The sequence below is a fragment of the Oncorhynchus mykiss genome, chromosome 1 (genome assembly GCF_013265735.2).
Source record: "Oncorhynchus mykiss isolate Arlee chromosome 1, USDA_OmykA_1.1, whole genome shotgun sequence".
NCBI lineage: Eukaryota > Metazoa > Chordata > Actinopteri > Salmoniformes > Salmonidae > Oncorhynchus > Oncorhynchus mykiss.
This window is the reverse complement of record NC_048565.1, coordinates 47,095,422-47,121,013: the sequence shown is the minus strand read 5'-3', so window position 1 is coordinate 47,121,013 and position 25,592 is coordinate 47,095,422. Positions and strand designations below refer to the sequence as shown.

General features: G+C 41.3%; 1 long non-coding RNA gene across 1 annotated transcript; it reads left to right on the top strand.

Moving 5' to 3' along the window:
• Window positions 1–1,349: 1,349 nt before the first annotated feature.
• On the top strand, window positions 1,350–3,160 carry LOC118964692. Its single transcript, XR_005051907.1, has 4 exons — window positions 1,350–1,427; window positions 2,419–2,517; window positions 2,615–2,680; window positions 2,860–3,160. It is a non-coding gene; the product is annotated as an uncharacterized LOC118964692 (long non-coding RNA).
• Window positions 3,161–25,592: the final 22,432 nt, after the last annotated feature.

The window sequence follows — 25,592 nt, the reverse complement described above, 5'->3', positions numbered from 1 at the left end:
TTTCTTCCTCCTCTTCTGAGAAGGAGTAGGAAGGATCGGACCAATACGCAGCGTGGTAAGTGTTCGTCATATTTGAATCAAAACTGAACACTACACAAACTGAAAACGAAACAGTTCTGTGTGGAAAACACAGACATAGAAAACAATCCCCCACAACCAAATGGGGAAAACAGACTACCTAAGTATGATTCTCAATCAGAGACAACGATCGACAGCTGCCTCTGATTGAGAACCATACCAGGCCAAACACAGAAATACAACATAGAAGAAAGAACATAGATTACCCACCCCAACTCACGCCCTGACCAAACTAACACAAAGACATAATAATGGAACTAAGGTCAGAATGTGACAGTACCCCCCCCCCCCCAAAGGTGTGGACCCCGGCCGTAAAACCTGAACCTATAGGGGAGGGTCTGGGTGGGCGCCTCTGGCGCGGGACGTGGACCCCACTCCACCATAGTCTTGGTCTACTTAAGCGGCGCCTTTGGAGCGGTGACCCTCGCCGCCGACCTCGGACTTGGGACCCTTGCAGCGGGCCCCGAATAGATGGGAGACTCTGGCAGCGCCGGAGTGAAGGGCGGCTCCGGCAGCTCCTGACTGACGGGCGGCTCCGGCAGCTCCTGACTGACGGGCAGCTCCGGCAGCTCCTGACTGACGGGCGGCTCAGGCAGCTCCTGACTGACGGGCGGCTCCGGCAGCTCCTGACTGACGGGCGGCTCCAGCAGCTCAGGACAGGCGGGCGGATCCGGCAGCTCAGGACAGACGGGCGGCTCCGGCAGCTCAGGAGAGACGGGCGGCTCCGGCAGCTCAGGACAGACGGGCGACTCTGGCAGCTCAGGACAGACGGGCGACTCTGGAAGCACCGAGCCTGCACAACCTGTCCTGGCTGGATACTCCTCGTAGCCCAGCAAGAGCGGTGGGTTGGAACAGACCGCACTGGGCTGTGCTGGCGAACCGGGGACACCGTGCGTAGGGCTGGTGCCATATAACCCGGGCCGAGGAGACGCACTGATTGAGAACCATACCAGGCCAAACACATAAATACATAATAGAAAAGAGAACATAGACTACCCACCCCAACTCACACCCTGACCACACTAACACAAAGACATAATAAAGGAACTAAGGTCAGAACTTGACAGTGAGTAATAATATTGCACACATATTCAGAAATCTTCAAGTTTTTATACTACTTCTATATTGCATGATATATATATTTTTTTCATCCATTCATTTCCCTGTAATCTGCTGAGATTGTGATAGTTTTCAGGCTTTGAAGGGAGTTTTCACTGGATTTACTAGAAATGTGAAATTGACCTGGCAAGCCTGTCTCTGCCTGAGCATAATCACAACAAAAGTAGCTGTGCAGCACGTTTTTTAAGGAAGAGGAGGATGGTTGCAGACGTTCGCATTCATGCAAGAAGGTAAGCTATTAACTAAACTGTTAACCAATATGTTAACTAAAATGGTATGTGGTGTATTGGCAAGCAATGCATGTTCCCATTGTCTTTATTTGTAATTAATGTTAGCTCATGTATGTCTTTCGGTGGAATCCAACATGCATTGACAATGTCCGAAAGCCGCATTGTATCAGATATACTTCATCATGAGATTGAAATTGGTAGGCTCATCCAAACAATTCATTAATGTACAATTGTTACTTTGCATGTTTTTACCTTATACTTATTTACTGCTTGCTAATGATTAGCGTGCTAACTAGCGGTTAGCGTGCTAGCTAACGGTTAGCGTGCTAGTTTAGCTTAATTGGTCAAAATGTCTTTGATTCAGAATATATGATTGTGGTTAACCCAATGTTACATGCATTGAACAATAATATTGCCAATGTAACTTGAATTGGTTTACAAGCTAGCTAGAAAAGCCAGTTCCTTTACATCTGTTTTGTCAAGTCATAAGCATGCATGTGTGCTGAAATATTTAAATAAATCCCCTCATTTAATTATTTTATTTAAGTTTTGGCAGTTTTTTTTAGCACCCTTTCTTACCCAAAGAGAAATAAGTTGCTAGTTACTTTGGCTTTGCACTCAAAAGAGTGAAACACCACAACAGGAATTATGATTGTGGAAAGTGTAAAATTAGGTAGGACTGCCAATTCACATGCCTTCCTTTAGCCATATCACTCATACTGTTTCTTGTTTAGTTCATCCATAAAAGCAGATGCGCTTTAGTTGCATCCAGGAACTTGTATAATGTGCTTATGTTATGCTTATACTTGCTTTTTTACCTTGAAAGTCGTCTTAAAAAAGGAAATTGTAATATATGTTTGTAGGACCTCTATCAGTCAATGATAACAGTTATTGGTGTCCCCCAGCTCATCCCCTTTGTTGTGTGCCGAGCAATCTTGTCATTCTTTTAAGTGTCAACCATTCTTTTAGAAACTTGTCTTCCTTTACTCAGGCACTGCAGAGTCTAAGAAGACGCATGGAAACTCTATAAGAAACATAATTCAATTTGTAGGCCAGATTTGAAAAGGAAATAATAAATCCTGAAGCTCAGGTTTGTCAGTTGTTTAGAATTAGGATACTGGGGATTGTTGAATCATATTCCATTGCCTAAGTGGCACATGACTAATTTAATATTATTGTATCCTTAGATGTCAGACACCGAGGCTGCCAGTACCGTATACATAAGTTAGTGTCATTCAACACCAGCACATACTGTAAGTTCTTGTGAATCTGCTTTGTAAGTCAAAGACAGGCAAGTCTGCACTTTCATCCCAAATGATTTGTATTATAACAAAATGTAAAGTAGAGGAGCACAGATCCATAACTAATCAAAATGTCCAAATACTTTGTGTTATCTCTCTAGTTATCTAAGATGCTTTTTTCTGCAATACAGTTGGATACAAGACTGATGACTCAATAACTAGTATTGACAACAGTGAAGATGTTATGTCCCAGGGCCATCAGGTTCATCAGAGGAAGGCAATTTCTCTGAAAAAAATCTGACCGGTATGCCTATACCTTACATACACATGGACCTATTCTTATCTGATATGTCAGTGCATTTTCACTCTGTAGTCAAATAAAATGTTATTGGTCACATGCACATGGTTAGCAGATGTTTATACGAGTGTAGCGAAATGCTTGTGTTTCTATTTCTGATTTTGCAGTAATATCTTACAAGTAATCTAACAATTTCACAACAACTACCTTATCTCTTCAACTGATCGCTGCTCACACCTGCCCGCCAGCCCAGCATCACTACTCTGGATGGTTCTGACTTAGCATATGTGGACAACTACAAATACCTAGCTGTCTGGTTAGACTGTAAACTCTCCTTCCAGACTCACATTAAGCATCTCCAATCCAAAATGAAATCTAGAATCAGCTTCCTATTTCGCAGCAAAGCATCCATCACTCATGCTGCCAAACGTACTCATGCTGCCAAATGATCCTTGACTTCGGCGATGTCATTTACAAAATAGCCTCCAACACTCTACTCAGCAAATTGGATGCAGTCTATCACAGTGCCATCTGTTTTGTCACCAAAGCCCCATATACTACCCACCATTGCGACCTGTATGCTCTCGAAGGCTGGCCCTCGCTTCATATTCGTCGCCAAACCCACTGGCTCCAGGTCATCTATAAGTCTTTGCTAGATAAAGCCCCGCCTTATCTCAGCTCACTGGTCACCATAGCAGCACCCACCCGTAGCACGCACTCCAGCAGGTATATTTCACTGGTCACCCCCTTAGCAAATTCCTCCTTCGGCCACCTTTCCTTCCAGTTCTCTGCTGCCAATGACTGGAACGAACTGCAAAAATCACTGAAGCTGGGGACTCATATCTCCCTCACTAGCTTTAAGCACCAGCTGTCCGAGCAGCTCATAGATCACTGCACCTGTACATAGCCCTCCTGTAATCAGCCCATCCAACTACCTCATCCCCATACTGTTATCTATTTTATTTATTTTGCTCCTTTGCACCCCAGTATCTCTACTTGTACACTCATCTTCTGCACATCTATCACTCCAGTGTTTAATTGCTATATTGTAATTATTTCGCCACTATGGCCTATTTATTGCCGTACCTCCGTTATCCTACCTCATTTGCACACATTATATAGACGTTTTCTATTGTATTATTGACTGCATGTTTGTTTATTCCATGTGTAACTCTGTGTTGTTGTTTGTGTTGCACTGCTTTGCTTTATCTTGGCCAGGTCGCAGTTGTAATTGAGAACATTTTCACTCTGTAGTGTCAACTTATGGCCGTACTGTGCTGGTCCAGATCAATCCTGTCTTTATCAGTTAGTGTATTTCCAACCATGCCAGCACAGAACGGTTCGGTTTGGATTGGACACAAGTCAGCCTACCTGGTTAAATAAAGGTGAAATAAAAAAATAAAAAATACACACAAGTGTAAAGGAATGAATAAGAATATGTACATGTAAATATATGGATGAGGGAGATACAGTAGATGGTATAGAGTACAGTATATACATATGCGATGAGTAATGTAGGGTATGTAAACAGTTTAGTAAGTGGCATTGTTAAAAGTGACTAGTGATACATTTATTACATCCAATTTTTTATTATTAAAGTGGCTAGAGATTTGAGTCAGTATGTAAGCAGCAGCCACTCAATGTTAGTGATGGCTGTTTAACAGTCTGATGGCCTTGAGATAGAAGCTTTTTTTTCAGTCGTTTAGCTCAGTTACATTAGCTTTCTTGGGAACAGGAACAATGGTGGCACTCTTGGAGCATGTGGGTACAGCAGACTTGGATAGGGATTGATTGAATATGTCCGTAAACACACCAGCCAGCTGGTCTGCGCATGCTCTGAGGACACGGCTAGGGATGCTGTCTGGACCGGCAGCCTTGCGAGGGTTAACTAGTTTGAATGTTTTACTCACGTTGGCTGCGGTGAAAAAGAGCCCGCAGGTTTTGGTTTGGTCAGTGTATTGTCCTCAAAGCGAGCAAAGAAGTTGTTTGAGTTTGTCTGGGAGCAAGACGTCAGTGTCCACGACGGTGCTGGTTTTCTTTTTATAATCCGTGATTGACTGTAGACCCTGCCACATACAGTGGGGAGAACAAGTATTTGATACACTGCCGATTTTATAAAATGCAAATTAATTACTTAAAAATCATACAATGTGATTTTCTGGATTTTTGTTTTAGATTCCGTCTCTCACAGTTGAAGTGTACCTATGATAAAAAATTATGGACCTCTACATGCTTTGTAAGTAGGAAAACCTGCAAAATCGGCAGTGTATCAAATACTTGTTCTCCCCACTGTAGGTCTCATGTCTGAGCCGTTGAATTGCGACTCTACTTTGTCTCTATACTGATGCTTAGCTTGTTTGATTGCCTTGCGGAGGGAGTAGCTACACTGTTTGTATTCGGTCATGTTTCCGGTTGCCTTGCCATGATTAAAAGCAGTGGTTCGCGTTTTCAGTTTTGTGCGAATGTTGCCATCAATCCACGGTTTCTGGTTGGGAAAGGTTTTAATAGTCACCGTGGGCAACTTGCACTTGCTAATAAACTCGCTCACCGAATCAGCGTATACATCAATGTTGTTGTCTAAGGCTATCCGGAACATATCCCAGTCCACGTGATCGAAGCAATCTTGAAGTGTGGAATCAGATTGGTCGGACCAGCATTGAACAGACCTGAGCACGGGCGTTTCCTGTTTTAGTTTCTGTCTATAGGCTGGGAGCAACAAAATCGAGTCGTGGTCAGATTTGCGACTCGTTAATCATAAGACATACACCCCCGCCCTTCTTCTTTCCAGAGAGATGTTTGTTTCTGTCAGCGCGATGCGTGAAGAAACCGGGTGGCAGTACCGAGTCTGATAACGTATCCCGAGTGAGCCATGTTTCCGTGAAACAGAGAATGTTACAATCTGATGTCTCTCTGGAATGCAACCCTTGCTTGAATTTCGTCTACCTTGTGGTCAAGAGACTGGACATTGTCGAGTAGTATACTCGAGAGCGGTGAGCGATGTGCCCGTCTACGGAGCCTGACCAAAAGACCGCTCCGCCTTCCTCTTCTGGGGCGCCATTGTTTTTGGTCGCCTTCAGGAATCCGATCCATTGTCCTGGGTGGTGGTCCAAACAGAGGATCCACTTTGGGAAAGCCATATTCCTGGTCGTAATGTTGGTATGTTGACGTTGCTCTTATATCCAATAGTTCTTCCCGGCTGTATGTAATAAGACTTACGATTTCCTGGGGAACAGTGTTAGAAATAATACATAAAAAAATAAAATTCTGCATAGTTTCCTAAGAACGCGAATCGAGGCGACCATCTCTGTCAGTTAGTGTATTTCCAACCATGCCAGCACAGAACGGTTCGGTTTGGACACAAGTCAAGACGTTAGATCTGGAACTAGTGTGTCAGGATAGATGATAACACAGAAGGATTACCACGCTTTACATTGTTTCTCTTGAGGGAGGGAACTTGATTTAATAGGGATTGCTTTTATTAGAAGGTTTACATTGCAAACATATTGTTGGGCTTAGATTCCATACAGATTGAGTCTGCTTTGATGTCAGCATTGCACATTCTCCTCTCACATCCTTATCTATGTAGTTATTTAGTTGGGATTATTAGTTTAATTTCAACACAGTCTCTGCAGATACAGCTGTAACCTTGTAGAGTTAATACAGAGAGATGTTCAAGTACTGTATTGTAGTCAACCTTTATTTAATGTAGTCATTCATAATGCCATCTCTATACAAAGGTGACAAAGGAACAAAAAGGTATTGGTCGACAATAGAGGTGGATGCAGTTGAAGATTCCTTGATGAACTTTATCCGAATGGGGAAAAATGCCTGGAAAACAAGACTGTGAGAAATGCATTGCTGCTTCTCCCCAAGCGCTTTTAAACAGGGACTGGAGAGCAGTACAGTTCTATAGACACAACAGAATAGTTGCAGATCAGAGAAAATAAGTGTATGAGATGCTTCTGGCTATCTCTTAGGCAGATGACAAATGTCGTCTATCTCACTGTTCAGGGGAAGTTTTTCCTGGTGGATGGTTCACGAGGTGAGATCTTGCATGGAGCCCCAGATCGAGGGTGATTGACCGTCATCTTGAACTTCTTCCATTTTCTTTTAATTGCGCCAACATTTGTTGCCTTATCACCAAGCTGATTTCATATTGTCCTGTAGCCTATCCCAGCCTTGTGCAGGTCTACAATTTTATCCCTGATGTCCTTACACAGCTCTCTAGTCTTGGCCATTGTGGAGAGGTTGGAGTCTGTTTGATTGAGTGTGTGGATAGGTGTCTTTTATACAGGTAACGAGTTCAAACAGGTGCAGTTAATACAGGTAATGAGTGGAGAACAGGAGGGCTTCTTAAAGAAAAACTAACAGGTCTGTGAGAGCCGGAATTCTTACTGGATATATTGAATCCATTACTAAAATGGTTGTTCCAGTTTAAATACTTTAATGAAGAACTACACTACAGCCGTTGAGTTGCCTTCCGTGTTGCTTCATTCTGGCATTCTACATGGATATTTTCAGTCATAAAATAGAAATAATGTGTCAAATATAGAGATTTTAAAATGGTTAATTATTTTACGCTTCCATTAGGTACAACTTAGGCAGTTGGATAGCTTTTATAGATTTCATAGGAGACATTCTCTCGATGGCTGATGGCAATGCATTGAGTGGCTGCTGCCAACATACAGACTCAATCTCTAGCCACTTTAATAATGAATTATTCGATGTAATAAATGTATCACTAGTCATTTAAACTGTGCCACTTTATATAATGTTTACATACCCTACATTTCTGTCATTTAAATAGTTGAGGCTGTGTGTTAGTTTAGATGGTGTTCAAGGTACAAAGTGTTCAACCTCCTTTCTTACAGAACTTTAGTGCCCCCCTGTGGAATATCACGTGTCGTTACATGGGGATCAACATTTGTTTTTGAGGGTTGAAAAAAACAAACATGGATAATGTTAGAATAAAATCATGCTGAGGAAGTTTTATTCAAAAGACGAAGGATGAGACACGACGTGTCGTACAGTGTCAGGCTTCAGATCAAAAGAAAAACAATACAGTCTCTTCCTCGCAGTCCAACCAACGGTATTTTAAACGAAGCACAGTTGGAAGGCTAAGCAAATGTCATTCATATTTCACAAATGTAAGGCAACACTACATCTATTCCAGATAAAGGGGTGGTTTTTATTCGTATAAAAGGAATAATTTATATAAGTGTTTCTTATGTGGCACTATCCAGGTCTTTCTTGCAAAAGTGGGTTATTTTGGCAAGAGAGACCTGGTTACCGCAGAACCCAGCAGTTATATTTCATCTGCAGCTGTCTGCTTCCCTTACATGTGCAAGTTGAGACAGGGCCTCTTCGCGTCAGATGTACCTCCTTCGGAATAATACAAATTTGAATCGGAACTTCACTTATATTATTATTCCGATCAGCACTTACCTCTACTCTTTGGTCATCAAATCCAATAAAGAAATAAACATTCTACTAAAAGGGTATACTTCATAGCTCACAAGAAACCAACAACACACACCACAGATCATTTTCAACTGCAATAAAACTTTATAGAAACAGAATTCTTTGGAACATGGTGATGATAAATTAACATTTGCCTAACTAGAATAACAAGTGGATTAATATTAATCTCTATTTCATACTGAGGGACATATTCTATCATCACATCAGCGTACTAGATACTCTGGATACTCCTAAGGGGTTGAAGCAGTCCATCTTCAGGAAGAGGCTCACAATTGGCCCAGTGTCGTCCGGTTTAGGGTTTGGCCGGGGTAGGTCGTCATTGTAAATAAGAATTTGTTCTTAACTAACTTCACAATTTAAATAAAGGTACAAAATAAATTAAATTAAGACGTGTGTGTGCGACCCCTTACAACTGGCTTTGCTCCATCTCTTCAGAAAGAGACTCTTCATCCACCTCCAAGATCGAGGGCAGTGATGGAGAGACACACACTGGGAAGAAAGGCCCAGACTTAAAGTTAACGTCCCAGTGAATGGGCTTCACTCTCTTCCTACGCCCTCGTTGTCTATTCTCCCGCTCGGCCTTGGCACGGGAGGCGGGCATGTGCCCCCGCTTGATAGGAGGCTGTTCTGCCAGTGGGACCAAGGGGGTCAAGAGGGTATCAAAGGGGCACTTCTCATCCGCCTGCACGGCTCTCCCACTGGTCAGTAAAGGGGAGTGGTCGGTGCGACCTGTGTGGCTGGGTGTATGTCTGGTCAGGGGGTGACAGCCATCTCCGCAGACTAAAGGATGACCACAGAGGAACATCCTCTCAGTGCTACTGAAGGACAGGGGCTCAGAGGGTAATATGATTTGTTTGTCACCCAGTTGTTCTGGAAGCTGCTGGTCCAGCATAGCAGACTGGATCTGTAATAGCTGGATCTTCTTCGACACACGCCGTGATCTGGTGTTGGCAGGCCGGGCTGGCACTGGGGAGGCAGGTGGGGCAGGCACTCGGCTGGAAGGAACCGGAGATGCAGATGGAGTAGGCACCAGAAGGTCAGGTACATAGCTGACCATTGGGGTAGGCAATGGGATGGCCATCAGGGGAGGTGAGGCTGACACTGCAATGGTTGGCAGCACAGGGAAAGAATTGGTGCTCTCCCTCCTACCCATGTAGTTTATAATCTCTAAGGTCTGGTTAGGGAACCTCAGAGTGCTGCCATCAGTATGTCTTGTTATCCTAGCTATCCCGGTCTTGGGTCGAGCCAGGCTTCTGCTGGCCTGGACCTCCGGCTGGAGGACATCCACAGGAGAACATGGCGGTTGCAAGAGGCTTCCGTCGGGCAGAGACCGTCTGGCCTGAGCAGGAGGAGAGCGGGGCCTTTGGTCCTGGATGTTAGACCTCTTGAGAGGATTGGCCTGGATCCTGACCTCAGACTGGCTGCATGGAGTCCCAGATAAAGGAGCTACTGCCTTGGCTGCAGTGGAGCATAAATTGGGTATCCTAGGGATGCTTCCTGGTATCTGTGGTCTGCTGGATTTAACCTCTGGCTCCTTCTTGTGGCTGGAGATCAATGTGCTCCCTCCGGTTTTGGTTTTAACCGGACCCAGAGGCTTGCTACCCATCTGTCCCTCCAGCTGCAGACGAGGCATGCGAGGCACCTTGAGGGTGTTTTTGTTCCTTTGGGCATTGAGAGAGGTCACAGTGAGCATTGGGAGCCTGATGGGTGGAGTGGCCAATGGAAGCCTTCCCATGTCAGCCCTCTCTTTAATCACATCCATGTTGTGGAAGTGGGATCGGCTATTCTTTCTCCCTGGTGGCATTGGCTGTAGGACAATATCACTGGCACACCGGACACTGAGGATGTCTGTCAGGCTGTTCTCAGAACTGTTCTGACTGGTCTCTTGTGTCCTAGTCCTGGACTTCCCTCTGTCTTTCATGGCTGTGAGAGTCACAGTGGAAGAGCAAACAATATGTTTGAGAATAAGAATATAGAATAAATTACATGTATTACAATAGAATTTGATCAGTTGTTTTTATGAACTAGTGTTTTTCCACTTTCAAAGGACATTCCAATTCCTGCCAAAATGTTCACAAATTCATAAAAATGAAAGATTCACAGACTAAGGCCTACCTTCAATTTGGACTTCCAGATAATTTGCTCACGTAGGATTTGACTGTACAGTTTCAAGAATATATTAAGACCACAATACCTAGTTTAAATAAATACTTTTTTTTGTCACAAATCACAAAACATAACCGTTTTTCTTACAGTTATTGATCAAATAAAGTTCTCATAAGATAAAAGTAGTGTATTTGAGATTATTTCATTAAATTATAGGTCCTACCTCAGTTCAGGAATAGCATCAATGACCTGTCTATGGAATGTCTTCATTTAACAAAAGAATGCTTCATTATGACATCATGTACATTATGACATAGTAGCCGTCCACATAATAAAAGTTTGTCAAAACCACTTGAATGGGCATGAAATGTAAAATTAAATAAAATAGACCTAATTCAACATTTGAATAAAAACAATACTTTGACAGTAAATATTCAGTTTATTGGCTTTTATTTTCATTACAGTAGTGGATTTGAATGTATTAAAATGAGAGTAGACATAGTGAGTTTCCTAGAACTCAATCGCTCATTGAACATCTGTGTGGAACGTTCGCAGCTGACGCCACGGACGCCTTTGAAAAACATTCACGATTTTAGTTTCATATTCAACTTATCAGCAATAATGCACGGCAAATAAATTCCCAGTACTCAAATAAACCTGACAATCGCAATTGTTTATTTATTAGAGCATCCTCTTAGAATGAGAATCACTGTGGTGTCAATGTTTTTGATTATTTCCAAGTAGGAACATAGCTACTGGTATTTTGACTTCTATACTATAATAGTAGTAGTTGTGTGTGTTTTCTTGTTGTGCATTCGTTTTGAGTCAAAGCTAAACCCACAATTTTTTGGTCCCATTCAGTATTAGCACCATCAGCCAATAGGGGAAGTGACATGCCTGAAGCCTAAATTGATGTTGTCAACTAAACACAATTCAATATTACTTTTGTAATACAGGTAATAGCCTAAAGTTAAGGCTCTCTTACAAACTAATGTAACAGTATTTATTCAACCTTAACATAAGTAACAGATTCATGGCCACATTTTGAGGTTACTGTAACTATACATGTATTCATATGTAAAGTTAATCATATAAAATGTAGAGATAGCATGCATACTATACTGTAGGTTGTGGAGATCTGTGGAGATATTCACAATTGCTGTAGTCAATGTAGAATCTCGAACGGCACTGATCACTTGCACCATGTCATCTCAACTTCAAACCAGGTCATTTGGTTCTGCTTTTTGATGAAGCAGTGTGGTTTAGTCGCCAGGGTTGTGGGTGCGATTCCCACGGGTGACCAGTGTGACCGTATGCTAAATGACTAAAATGTAAATAACCAGTGGTGGAAAAAGTACTCAATTGTCATACTTTTTTTTTTACAATATATTTATTGGCATTTATTTTTTTGTTACAATTTAACAATCATCAGAATATGATACAGATAATGCCCCGTTATTCCCTTCCCTCCCCAACACAGGAACACCCCCCTCCCTCCCCTCTACCGGTATTAACTTCACTGATTAACAACAAAAAAAGAAACAGAATGACCTTCACATTCCATGCTAGAAAATAAATGATTCAACACAAAAACAAATAATAATAATAGATTCATGAAGAAAGTAGTAATGAGGCAGCTAAGGTGACGTCTCTAGAAACTACTGAAAGTCCCCCCAGACATCAGTAAATTCAAAGCGTTTATTACGTCAATTGTATGTTATTCTATCAGATGGAATATAGGAAGATAGTTATTTTAGCCACATCTGCTTGCTTGGCGGAGTGTCACTCTTCCATATAATAGCTCTGCCAATTTAATGAATCTGGTTTTGCTACAAATATAATACATTTGTACAGTAATCTAATCAGACCTACATACTTAGGTCCAATATTCTTCCTCTGTAAAACTTCAAAACGCCACTACAGATTCTTGGTCATTCTCTACATAATGCATAATATTAAATACTCTTCTGATATTATCAGGAGATGAGCAGTTTCTTACAAAGCCTGTTTGGTCCATATCAACCAAGTCAGGTAGAACCTTATCCAGTCTAAGAGCAATGAGTTTCGTAAGAATCTTATATGAAGTGTTCAATAGAGATATTGGTCTATACGACCCACAAAGCATAGGATCTTTCCCAGGTTTTAACAAAACTGTGATCTGTGTCTGGGAGCTTTTCTGTCTCTTCGACATAATTAAACATACTGTAAAGAGGCTCAATTAGTTTGGGTAAAAACGACTGATAGAATTCAATAGGGAATCCGTCTAACCCTGGTGATTGTCCCCCAGCAGTGTTGAAAATGGATTCCCTAATTTCCTCTGATGTAATCTCTTTCTCCAAGTGCTCTCTATCCTCATCATTAAAGTTTGTAAATTGAGTTTGTTCAAAAACTCATGACTTGTACAATGTTTCATAAAACTCCCTGAAGACTGGATACATTTCCTCAGGACTGTGAACAACTGTGTTAATGGGTAGCTTAATAGAGCTAATAACTCTACTAGCATCCTCTCGTCTTATCTGCCAAGGAAGCAACTTTCCTGCTTTATGTCCATGTTCGTAGTGGTTTTGTTTTGTTCTCCTGAGAGCATTTTCCACTTCATGGGTCGTCAAGGTGTTATATTCCAATCGCTTTGAGTCTAATTTTTGTAGAGTTGAGTCGTCAAATGTTACACTATGTTCATTTTCCAGATCTGTAATTTCATTCTCCAACGAATCTACTTGAGCCTTATACATCTGACAAGCATCTGAACTAAAGGATATGATTTGCCCCCTCAGATATGCAAGGAGAGCTTCTCATAAAATTAGGGAAGAGGCAGAGTTGTTATTGGTGCTAAAAAATAAGTATATATGAGTGTTCAGAAATGTTACAAATGTGGGACTATTTAGTAAATATGTACCAAACCTCCATCTTCTTGAGGGTGGCTGTGCTCTACTGACGGGTACTGAAGCCAGCAGGGCAGAATGATCTGATATACATCTTGGTAAGTACTTACACCCAGTAGTTAAACTTCCCCTGGCTGCAGGAATAAGAAATACGTCTCTTCTAGAGTAATTGTTATGGACAGGGGAGTAAAATGAGTATTCTTTAACCTTTTGGTTGTGAAATGTCCATAAGTCTACGAGTACGAGTCTATGAGTAAGTGTTTAATTTCTGCTTTTAACATTTTAGCTTCCTGTGTGAGGTTGATACTATTAGAGGAAGATCTATCACTGGAAGGGTCCAGTACCAAGTTAAAATCCCCTGCCATTATTATCTTTGATGATGGGCACATTATCTTCAAAAAGATGTCTTTGTAAAATGTAGGATCATCATGGTTAGGACCATACACAATCACAATGGTAATGGGCTCAGTATTAATGAAACCTTGAATGATCACAAACCTTCCCCCTTTGTCTTTATTCTGAGATTGTATCTGAAAGGGGCAATGCTTATTAATGAGTATGGCCACCCCTCTTGCCCGAGAGGTGAAAGATGAATAGTACACTTGGCCCACCCATTCTCTTCAGTTTATCATGCTCAGAGTCAGTCAGGTGTGTCTCCTGAAGAAGAGCTATATCAACCTTATGTTGCTTTAGATAATACAGAATGCGTTTGCGCTTGACTGGGCATTTAGTACCCCTAATGTTAAGTGTCATAAAAGTATAGTTATTAGGTGCAGACATCTTTAAAGAAAATAAGAAATAGGGAAAAGGAAATAAACAAAATTGCATTGAGTGTATACAACTTGAAAATTTAAAGTAGTAAACATCTCGTGAGCTGACCCTACCACAAACCCACCCAACCCCCTCCCCAACTGAGGGAGTGAAAGTACCCATATCCTTAGATGCTAGTCTTTAAACTAGATGTACCTACTATGCATAGCATCGCTCTAATTAGGTTAATTCTAAATTATATGTATATGGAATTGGAACTACATTGACTGTTCCTTGTAGCATAAACATATTGTTAGTCAAGTAACAAAATACAATTTGATTACAACAATAATGACCGGACTATTTCGCCCCACTTGAGCATGTCTCAACAACAACAACAAAAACCTTGTATGCGTTCATAGTCACCAACAGAGCCTACAAGCACACCCAAATGTCAACCAATCGGCATTCCCCAATGCGCCCTGAGACCTGTGCTGCGAGGCGACAAAAGCGATGACCACAAATGCACCCCAGCAGGTCAGGAAAAAAGACATCAAGCTGTGATGTATAAATGAAAACCTTTAACAGACGATAACAATCATCTCTCATAAAATAGGGACAAGTAGTTAAACAATCACCATCCTCCTGAGTTCACTGTCCCCAAAAAAATATTATATATATATACACACACACACACGTATGCACATACACAAGTGTAAAGCTTTCAGCTAGTTGGCAAATAGGCAGCCAGCGAGTAGCTTATCCCGGTCTCGGTATCAGTAACGCTAGCATATATCTCTCACAATAAACAAGCCAGCAAACGTAATAGTAGCTAAAATTCCCTGAAGTAAAATAAACATAGTTAGGCTTGAAACACAGTCAAAAGCCACATAACTATTTAACCAAACCCGACTGGACCTCTCTGCATAAAACAAAAGTATACAGAGAAAATGTAACTACCTGGCATAGTGTGGACGTATAGGAGCTATAGCTACACCCTTGTAAACTTAGCGAGCTGGCTAAGTAGCACAGCCAACATTAGCTATGATCTAACTTTACCTCGCTAGTCATTATCACGCTAGCCATCTAGCCAGCCATTCAGCCAGTTGATCATACGAGTAATTTTGTTGTTTCATCATGTGCTAACAGTTCACTATCCACTGTTTCCAAGTTCAAAAGACAGTTCCTCGGGATGTAGTAGACGTGAACAAGTCAGGAAGTTCTTTCCTCATGTATGTTTCAGCCATCTTCACAGAGTCAAATGTGCGCTCACCATTCTTGGTTTCGATCCACAAAGTCGCTGGGTAGCTCAGGTCGTATGCCAAGCCAGCCTGACGTAGAAGTCTCTTCAGTGGGGAGAAAGCCATCCTCCTCTTGTGTAGTGTGGGAGAAAGATCCGGAAAGCTCATGATTCTGGCATCTCCATACTTGAGCTCTCCCTTTGCTCGGGCAGCAGAGAGGATGCGAACCTTGTTCTGGTAGTGTAGAAATGTAATGACAAATGCCCTGGGTGCAACCTGGCTAGACAGCCGCCTCCGTAGGGTGCGATGGGCCCTCTCGATCTCCAGTGGGTGCGCGGGAGGGGGTAGATCCAGAATTTGGGGAATCCATTCCTGTAGAAAGCAGATCGCGTCTCTTCCCTCCACGGCCTCTGGGAAACCTTGAAGTCTCAAATTCTCACTTCTTGTATTTTTGGTCCACTTCCTCGCGGACGTCCAGGATGGCAGCCTGGTGGTCAGCATGGGCTTTTTCTAACTTTGTCACTCGTCCCTTTGTGACTATCTGGTCTTCGTGGAGTTTATCGACCAGTACATCAATTTTGCTGAGGTGTTCAGAAAGTGTCTCTTGGATTTTTGTTATACCCTTGTCCATCTATCTCCATTCTGAACCATGCTTGTGCTTCTTCCGAGCTAGCATCTGCCGAATCCGAAGAGGCTTTGACATATTGGGCATATTTTAATTTGACGATACAATAGATGTTTTAACTTCCAACTCACTATTGACGAAAAGGTAAACCATGTCAAATGCCTTAAAAAGGTTTGAAAGTTTGAGGACGCTACGCAGACACGTCTTGTTAGAGCTTAGCCATTTCCGGAAGTCTCAATTGTCATACTTGAGTAAAAGTAAAGTTACCTTTAGTAGAAAATGATTCAAATAAAAGTGAAAGTCAGCCAATAAGATACTACCTGAGTAAAAGTCTAAAAGTATTTGGTTTTAAATATAGTGGAAGTGATTAGCGAGTACACCAGATTAGAGGCAGTAGGGATGACCAGGGATGTTCTCTTGATAAGTGTGGGAATTGGACCATTTTCTGTCCTGCTAAGCATTCAACATGTAATAAGTACTTTTGGGTGTCAGGGAAAATATATGGAGTAAAAAGTACATCATATTCTTTAGAAATGTTAAGTAAAAGTAAAATATGTCAATAACATAAATAGTAAAGTACAGATACAGTACTTTAAAGTATTTTTACTTAAATACTTTATATCAAAATAAAGAAAGTTGCACACTCCATATAAAACCTCCCATATGTGTGTTATTTACAGTGGTGTAAAGTACTTAAGCAGATTAAAAAACATGAGCTGGCGCACACACAGAAAAATAGTTTGTGTGGGGAAATAAACGATAAACTATCAAAATAAAGAAAGTCGCTCACTCCGTATCTAAACTCCCAGTAATTTATTGGGTATTTGCCCACGTTTCTGCATCACTGTGCCTTCTGCAGGGAAAGTTTCTAAAATCATCCTATGGAAGAGATACATAGATGATGTATTTGTGCTCTGGGAAGGAAGTCAGCAGGAACTAAATTAATTCCAAACTCTACTAAACGAGAGCTCTGAATACCTTAAAATCACCATGCAGACTGATGAGAGAAAAATACACTACCTGGACTTATGGATCATCAAATAGAATGATGCAGTACACACAGACTTATATACAAAGCCCACAGACCGCAATGCCTTGCTATGTGTGAATAGTATGCACCCCCTTCCCCTCAAGAATGGTCAACCAGTTATGCAGGATTAAACAAATCTGTGGCCACCAGACAGATTTTGACAACAATGCTAAAAAAAATGACAGATCAATTCAAAATGAGAAGCTACAAGGACAAAACTCTTGATGCTGCAATGATGAAAATATCTCATAAACCAAGAGAGGAATTACTTAACTCAACCTAAGAAGAAAAACAACGCAACCATCTTTTGCACTAAATACACCAAGGGTTCAGAGAAAATGAAAGCAATCCTGAAAAAGGACTGGCATATTCTGCAATCAGACAAAAAAAATAATTGCACACCTCTTCAAGGAATCCCCGCTGGTGGTCTATAAGCGTGGTCACAATATTGGAGATAGCTTGGTGAGATCTGACATGCCCCCTGAGCTCACTCAGACACTCTTGACACCTATCCCAAATGGGAACTACAAATGTGGATCATGCGCACAGTGCAATAGCATTATAAAAACATCCTTCTTCAGACACCCACATACAGGTCGAAACATCCCTGTTAGGGGTAATCATCTCATGCAAGACCCCGAGAGTAATCTATCTCATCATCTGTTCGTGTGGAAAAGCCGACAAAGGGAGCCTTACAGGATATCCTCTCTAAAAACATTGACCCCTAGTGGTCTGAATATTGACTTTGATCTCAGGCCCTTCTTATGAACAATTCCTTCTTTTATGAACAAGTCTTATAAATTGATATAATCTTTCTACAGCTTATTAGTGTACACCTAATATGTTCCCCCTGTTGATGATGCTCATTATAGATTAAGGTTGAACCAAAAGATTACATGTAACAAATATGAAATGAAATACGAAACAATGAAATATGTGAAATTGAATTAAACAATAATGTATGTGGATGCTAATATGATGTACTATATTCAATGATGTTTCTATACGATAACAATAGCCTAATATATTTAATATGCCATAAACAATTATTTTTTAAAAACATTTTCACTAATTCATTCTAATTAACTTAATCATTATGGCACTAGTTGCAATGTTTGTCTACATAACCTGGTTCAAGTTTTTATGACATTACCCTGAAGAAGGCACAGTGATGCTAAAACATTGGTAAATACCCAATACATTACTGGGAGTTTATGGATGGAGGGTGCAACTTATTTTATTTTGATAAAAAAGTATTTAAGTAAAAATACTTTAAAGTACTGTATCTGTACTTTATTATTTATGTTTTTGACATATTTTACTTAACATTTCTAAATAATATTATGTACTTTTTACTCCATATATTTTCCTTGACACCCAAAAATACTCATTACATTTTGATTGCTTAGCAGGACAGAAAATTGTCCAATTCCCACACTTATCAAGAGAACATCCCTGGTCATCCCTACTGCCTCTGATCTGGCTGACTCACTAATCACTAAACACAAATTATTTGTTTTTAAAATGTCTGAGTGTGACCCTGGCTATCTGATTTGCTTAATTTAAGGAATTTTAAATTCATACTTTTACTTTTGATACTTAAGTATATTTTAGCAACTACATTTACTTTTGATACTGAAGTATGTTTAAAACCAAATACTTTTAGACTTTAACTCAGGTAGTATTTTATTGGCTGACTTTCACTTTTATTTGAGTAATTTTCTACTAAGGTAACTTTACTTTTACTCAAGTATGACAATTGAGTTATTTTTCCATCACTGGTTATTTACATTTGAGTCATTTAGCATACGGTCACACTGGTCACCCGTGGGAATCGCACCCACAACCCTGGCGACTAAACCACACTGTGCTTCATCAAATAGCAAAACCAAATTACTTGGTTTGAAGTTGAAAATACATTAAAAGTACATGGTGCAAGTCATCAATGTCGTTCGAGATTCTACTTAGACAACATCAATTGTGAATATCTCCACCACAACCTACAGTATGCATGCTGTCTTGAACATGCACATTTTATATGATTAACTTGACATATGAATGAATACATGTATAGTTACAGTAGCCTCAAAATGTGGCCATGGATCTGTTACTTATTTTAAGGTTGAATAAATACTGTTAAATTAGTTTGTAAGATGGCTATTTACTGTATTACAAAAGTAATATTGAATTGTGTTTAGTTGACAACGCTTCCAAATTTCAACATTTAAAGGATATATTTACTGCTTGGATAGTTCAATCTAAGACACTGGCTTAATTCCATTCTTTCACTTTCATTTTTGGTTGAGTTGGAGACGTGAAGCCAACATATAATTTATGAACTTGTTTTGTCGACAAATGAACAGGCTATTTATTGTATTTCAAAAGTGAAATTGAAATGTGTTTGGTCGACAACAGCAATTTAGGCATCAGGCATGTCACTTCCCCCATTGGCTGACGGTGCTAATACCGAATGGGACCAAAATATTGTGGGATTAGCGTTGACTCAAAACGAATGCACGACAAGAAAACACACACAACTACTACTATTATAGTATAGAAGTCAAAACACCTGTAGCTATGTTCCTACTTGGACATAATCAAAAACATTGACACCACAGTGATTCTCCTTCTAAGAGGATGCTCTAATAAATAGATAATTGCGATTTTCAGATTTATTTGAGTACTGGGAATTTATTTGTCGTGCATATATGCTGATAAATTGAATATGAAACTAAAATCATGAATTTTTTTCAAAGGCGTCTGTGTGGCGTCAGCTGCGAACGTTCCACACAGGTGTTCAATGAGCGATCGAGTTCTACTAAACTCACTAGGCCTACTCTCATTTTAATTAATTCAAAACCACTACTGTAAAGAAAATAAAAGCCAATAAACTGAATAATTACTGTCAAAGTATTGTTTTTATTCAATTGTTGAATTAGGCCTATTGTATTTAATTGGACATTTCATGCCTATTCAAGTAGTTTTGACAAACTTTTATGATGTGGACGGCTGCTATGTCATAATGTACATGATGTCATAATGAAGCATTCTCTTGTTAAAATACGACATTTCATAGACAGGTCATTGATGCTCTTCCATATCTGAGGTAGGACCTATAATTTAATGAAATAATCTCAAAAACACTACTTTTATCTTATGACAACTTTATTTGATCAATAACTGTAAGAAAAACTGATATGTTTTGTGATTTGTGACAAAAAAAAGTATTTATTTAAACTAGGTATTGTGGTCTTAATATATTCTTGAAACTGTACAGTTAAATCCTACGTGAGCAAATTATCTGGAAGTCCAAATTGAAGGTAGGCCTTAGTCTGTGAATCTTTCATTTTTATTAATTTGTGAACATTTTGGCAGGAATTGGAATGTCCTTTCAAGTGGAAAAACACTAGTTTATAATAACAACTTTGATCAAATTCTATTGTAATATATGTAATTTATTCTATATTCTTATTCTCAAACATGTTGTTTGCTCTTCCACTGTGACTCTCACAGCCATGAAAGACCGAGGGAAGTCCAGGACTAGGACACAAGAGACCAGTCAGAACAGTTCTGAGAACAGCCTGACAGACATCCTCAGTGTCCGGTGTGTCAATGATATTGTCCTACAGTCAATGCCACCAGGGAGAAAGAATAGCCGATCCCACTTCCACAACATGGATGTGACTAAAGAGAGGGCTGACATGGGAAGGCTTCCAATGGCCACTCCAACCATCAGGCTCCCAATGCTCACTGTGACCTCTCTCACTGTCCAAAGGAACAAAAACACCCTCAAGGTGCCTCGCACGCCTCGTCTGCAGCTGGAAGGACAGATGGGTAGCAAGCGTCTGGGTCCGGTTAAAACCAAAACCAGAGGGAGCACATTTACCTCCAGCCACAAGAAGGAGCCAGAGATTAAATCCAGCAGACCACAGACATCAGGAAGCATCCCTAGGAGCCCCAATTTATGCTCCACTGCAGCCAAGGCAGTAGACTCCATGCAGCCAGTCTGAGGTCAGGATCCAGGCCAATCCTCTCCAGAGGTCTAACATCCACGACCAAAGGCCCCGCTCTCCTCCTGCTCAGGCCAGACGGTCTCTGTCCGACGGCAGCCTCTTGCAGCCGCTATGTTCTCCTGTGGATGTCCTCCAGCCGGAGGTCCAGGCCAGCAGAAGCCTGGCTCGACCCAAGACCGGGATAGCTAGGATAACAAGACATACTGATGGCAGCACTCTGAGGTTCCCTAACCAGACCTTCGATCTAATAAACTCCACGGATGGGAGGGAGAGCACCAATTCCTTCCATGTGCTGCCAACCATTGCGGTGTCAGCCTCCCCTGCCCAGATGGCCATCCCATTGCCTACCCCAATGATCAGCTATGTACCTGACCTTCTGGTGCCTACTCCATCTGCTTCTCCGGTTCCTTCCAGCCGAGTGCCTGCCCCACCTGCATCCCCAGTGCCAGCCCGGCCTGCCAACGCCAGATCACGGCGTGTGTCGAAGAGGATCCAGCTCTTACATATCCGGTCTGCTATGCTGGACCAGCAGCTACCAGAACAACTGGGTGACAAACAAATCATATAACCCTCTGAGCCCCTGTCCTTCAGTAGCACTGAGAGGATGTTCCTCTGTGGTCCACCTTTAGTCTGCCACCCAGCTAACGTAGGAGGAGATGATGGCTGTCACCCCCTGCCCAGACATACGCCCAGCCACACAGGTCGGACCGACCACTCCCCTTTACTGACCAGTAGGAGAGCCGTGCAGGCGGGCGAGAAGTGCCCCGTTGAAATCCTCTTGACCGCCTTGTTCCCTAAGGAAGAACAGACTCCTATCAAGCGGGGGCACATACCCGCCTCCCGTGCCAAGGCCGAGCTGGAATGGGAGAATAGCCAACGAGGGCGCAGGAATAGAGTGAAGCCCATTCACTGGGACGTTAACTTTAAGTCTGGGCCTTTCTTTCCAGTGTGTGTCTCTCCATCACTGCCCTCGATCTTGGAGGTGGATGAAGAGTCTCTTTCTGAAGAGATGGAGTAAAGACAGTTGTTAGGGGTCGCACACACACACTCACACATACACATATCTTCATTTTATTTGTGTTTTTTGTTTTTGTTTTAGTTAGTTAAGAACAAATTCTTATTTACAATGACGACCTACCCCGGCCAAACCCTGACCCGGACGACACTGGGCCAATTGTGAGCCTCCCTATGGGACCAGTGCCTTATACCGCTGCGCCAATCAGGAGCCCTAATGAGACCTCATGGCCTCCCATGGACCAGAGAGGATCAACCAGCATCTGCCCTGCCTGCCATCCTAGTACCTCCACTGCCCTTTCAACCCCAAACAACAAAGGGCAGGTGACAGAAATGACTTTTCCTATGTGACTTTTCCTGTGAGACCCAACAGGAGCCACAAGCTGTCATCCCTGGGGTGTGTAGCTTCTCAAAGTGTTCTCTTCCTGAAGAATATTAATCCACTTGTTATTCTAGTTAGGCAAATGTTAATTTATCATCACCATGTTCCAAAGAATTCTTTCTACAAAGTTTCTATAAAGTTTTATTGCAGTTGAAAATGATCTGTGGTGTGTGTTGTTGGTTTCTTGTGAGCTATGAAGTATACCCTTTTAGTAGAATGTTTATTTCTTCATTGGATTGGTTGATTTGTTGACCAAAGAGAAGAGGTAAGTGCTGACCGGACTAATATAAGTGAATTTCCGATTCAAATTTGTATTAATCCGAAGGCACATCTGACTCAAAATTTAATGTCATAATTCTTCACGTTTTCAATGTATAGCAACACTGACAAATTCTAAGGTGGAACTATTTGTACTACAGCATTTGAAATGGGGATATATCCAAACACAGTGGTTATGAATTGCGAGAATGCTGAACAACATTTTCTGACCAATAGGCTTGTTTGTCGTAATATTTGGCCAAAGGTTTCTTCGCGTGAGTCAAGAGGCCCTGTCTCAACTTGCACATGTAAGGGAAGCAGACAGCTGCAGATTTAATATAACTGCTGGGTTACACGATAACCAGGTCTCTCTTGCCAAAAGAACCCACTTTTGCAAGAAAGACCTGATAGTGCCACATAACACAACGCTTATATAATTCTTCCTTTTAAAATGACCCCTTTATCTGGAATAGATGTAGTGTTGCCTTACATTTTCTGAAATGTGAATGACATTTGCTTAGCCTTCAAACTGTGCTTCGTTTAAAATACCGTTGGTTGGACTGCGAGGCAGTGACTGTATCGTTTTTCTTTTGATCTGAAGCCTGACACTGTACGACACTTCGTGTCTCATCCTCCGTCATTTGAATAAAACTTCCTCGGCATGATTTTATTCTCACATTACCCATGTTTTTTTTTCAACCCTCGCAAACAAATGTTGATCCCCATGAAATGACACGTGATATTCCACAGGGGGGCACTAAAGGTCTGTAAGAAAGGAGGTTGAACACTTTGTACCTTGACACCATCTGAATTTACACACAGCCTCAACTATTTAAATGACAGAAAATGTCATATCTGCTCTCACACAGTACATTAATAGATGATGATCCCTTGGGTTTTTCACAGTCCATCATAATAAGTACTTTTTGGCAACTTATCTAAGGTTCATTCCGAAACGCATTATCTCCACCAAAGCCCAAAGTTTACTAGCATAAAGATATCCATCAAGTTTAAGAGGTGTTACCACATTTTTGTAGATATGTATCTGCGGGCCAGTGCAAAGACTCACATTGCATTGTAAGATTAGTCATGCATCGTACCCAGTTCCTCTCTAGAAACATGCATGAGAAGCTATGACTAAGCAGAGCAGTATGGCTGTATCAATTGTTCTAGAACTGGTTCAAGAAAGAAGGTTAGGTTAGTTAGGCTACATGTGATCGTGCGTCACCATAACTGAAACATGGCCTTCTTTCTTTCACGGTTTCACGTCACGGTGCAAGTATTTGCATAAACTGGGAAACATTTGCATACATTTCAATTTCTCTGGCCGGTAGTGAAGGGGTTAATCAGCTGTGTGCTCTCAGTATACGCTCACTAGCAGAATCTGTCTGCCACAGCTGCTGTGCTAATCTTCTATCACAGCGCTGAAAACCAGAGGACAACAACACAGAGCTGGTTAGAGAAGCTTCAAACCAAACCACGTACGCACACACACACACACACACACACACACAGATCTAGGAGCAGTTGACCTCCACAGAATGTGAACATTAGCCACTAATATCTGACATCAGTATAGTTTATAAAAGTGTTTCTGTTTGTCTGTCTTTCAGTTTCTGTTTAGACTACATCAAAGATAGCCACACCATGTTCAATCATGTTACCTAATTAGCTAGCTAGCTAGCTGACAATCTGGTTGACCTGTAGCATATAAACATTTGTTGGCACAGAAAGAAAGGGGATTTAAAAATGATTGATTTAAATTCCCCCTGCCACATTCTGACTGGGTTAATAACTTAATATTAAGTTAATATGGACCCATTGTCTTAGACTTGAAATCTTGGACCGGGATTCAAACACAGGGACTTGTGACTCGACTCAGACATTGACGACTTTGACTCAATTCAGAGTTAGCCATAGGGTGTTGTGAATTGACTCGGACTTATGCTTTAGTGACTCGACTACAACACTGCTGCCATGACATGGCTACTACTACTGTTAGAACTAACAATTCTAGCAAGGGGTACCCCAGCTTGGATACACTTTTCTGCTGCTCCTTCTAAAGCATTAAGCAAACATTTTTACTATATCTCCCAACTCTCATAACTCCCTGTTGGGTTGAGTCTATCTACAAATAAACGCAACAAGAGGATAAAAACAGCTAACACAGGGAGCTGAAATCCTGGGGTCCGCCTTATGTTCCCTCAGTTCTACCCCATTTTGAACAGATGCTTTCATCCATGACCAGGCCATGTTTTGGCAGTTTTGCTGCACTAGGCAAGACAATTGCAGACATTCTCCAATCCGGCAAAAGAATAGGCCTAAACACTGTACAGTGTCGGCCTATAATGTCATTTTATAACTAGGCCTACCATAAGATAGCCTACCATTTTTAAAACATGCAGTTGCGTTGGATTTATTAACCTAGTCCTGATTCCTGACAAAAGCTTATAGGGACTTGTCCTTTAAGGTATGAACATCAGTTATCCATCAGCTACCCAAGTTTATTACAGGCTTTTTGCAAAGAGATCAATCTTGATGTAACAGCCTACGTCTTCACAGTGGTACATTTTATTCCACCTTGTGAAACCAGGGGTCTAGTGGAGGGTAAATGTGAATAGGATTTTAAAAAGGCCTGTTATGAGAGAGAAAGAGAGATGGAGAGAGTAGCTGAGTGCCTATAGTAAGAGATGGCTGTTACTATCACTAGGCTGTTTGGTCTGTGTGCAGGTAGGTTGCTAGTTAGAGTCTTAACCTGCCATAAGCTACTTTTGTGTCAGCAAGTCTACAGACCATTCAAGTAGCTGCACTGAACACGTCACTGATACTGACTGTGTAAGCTAC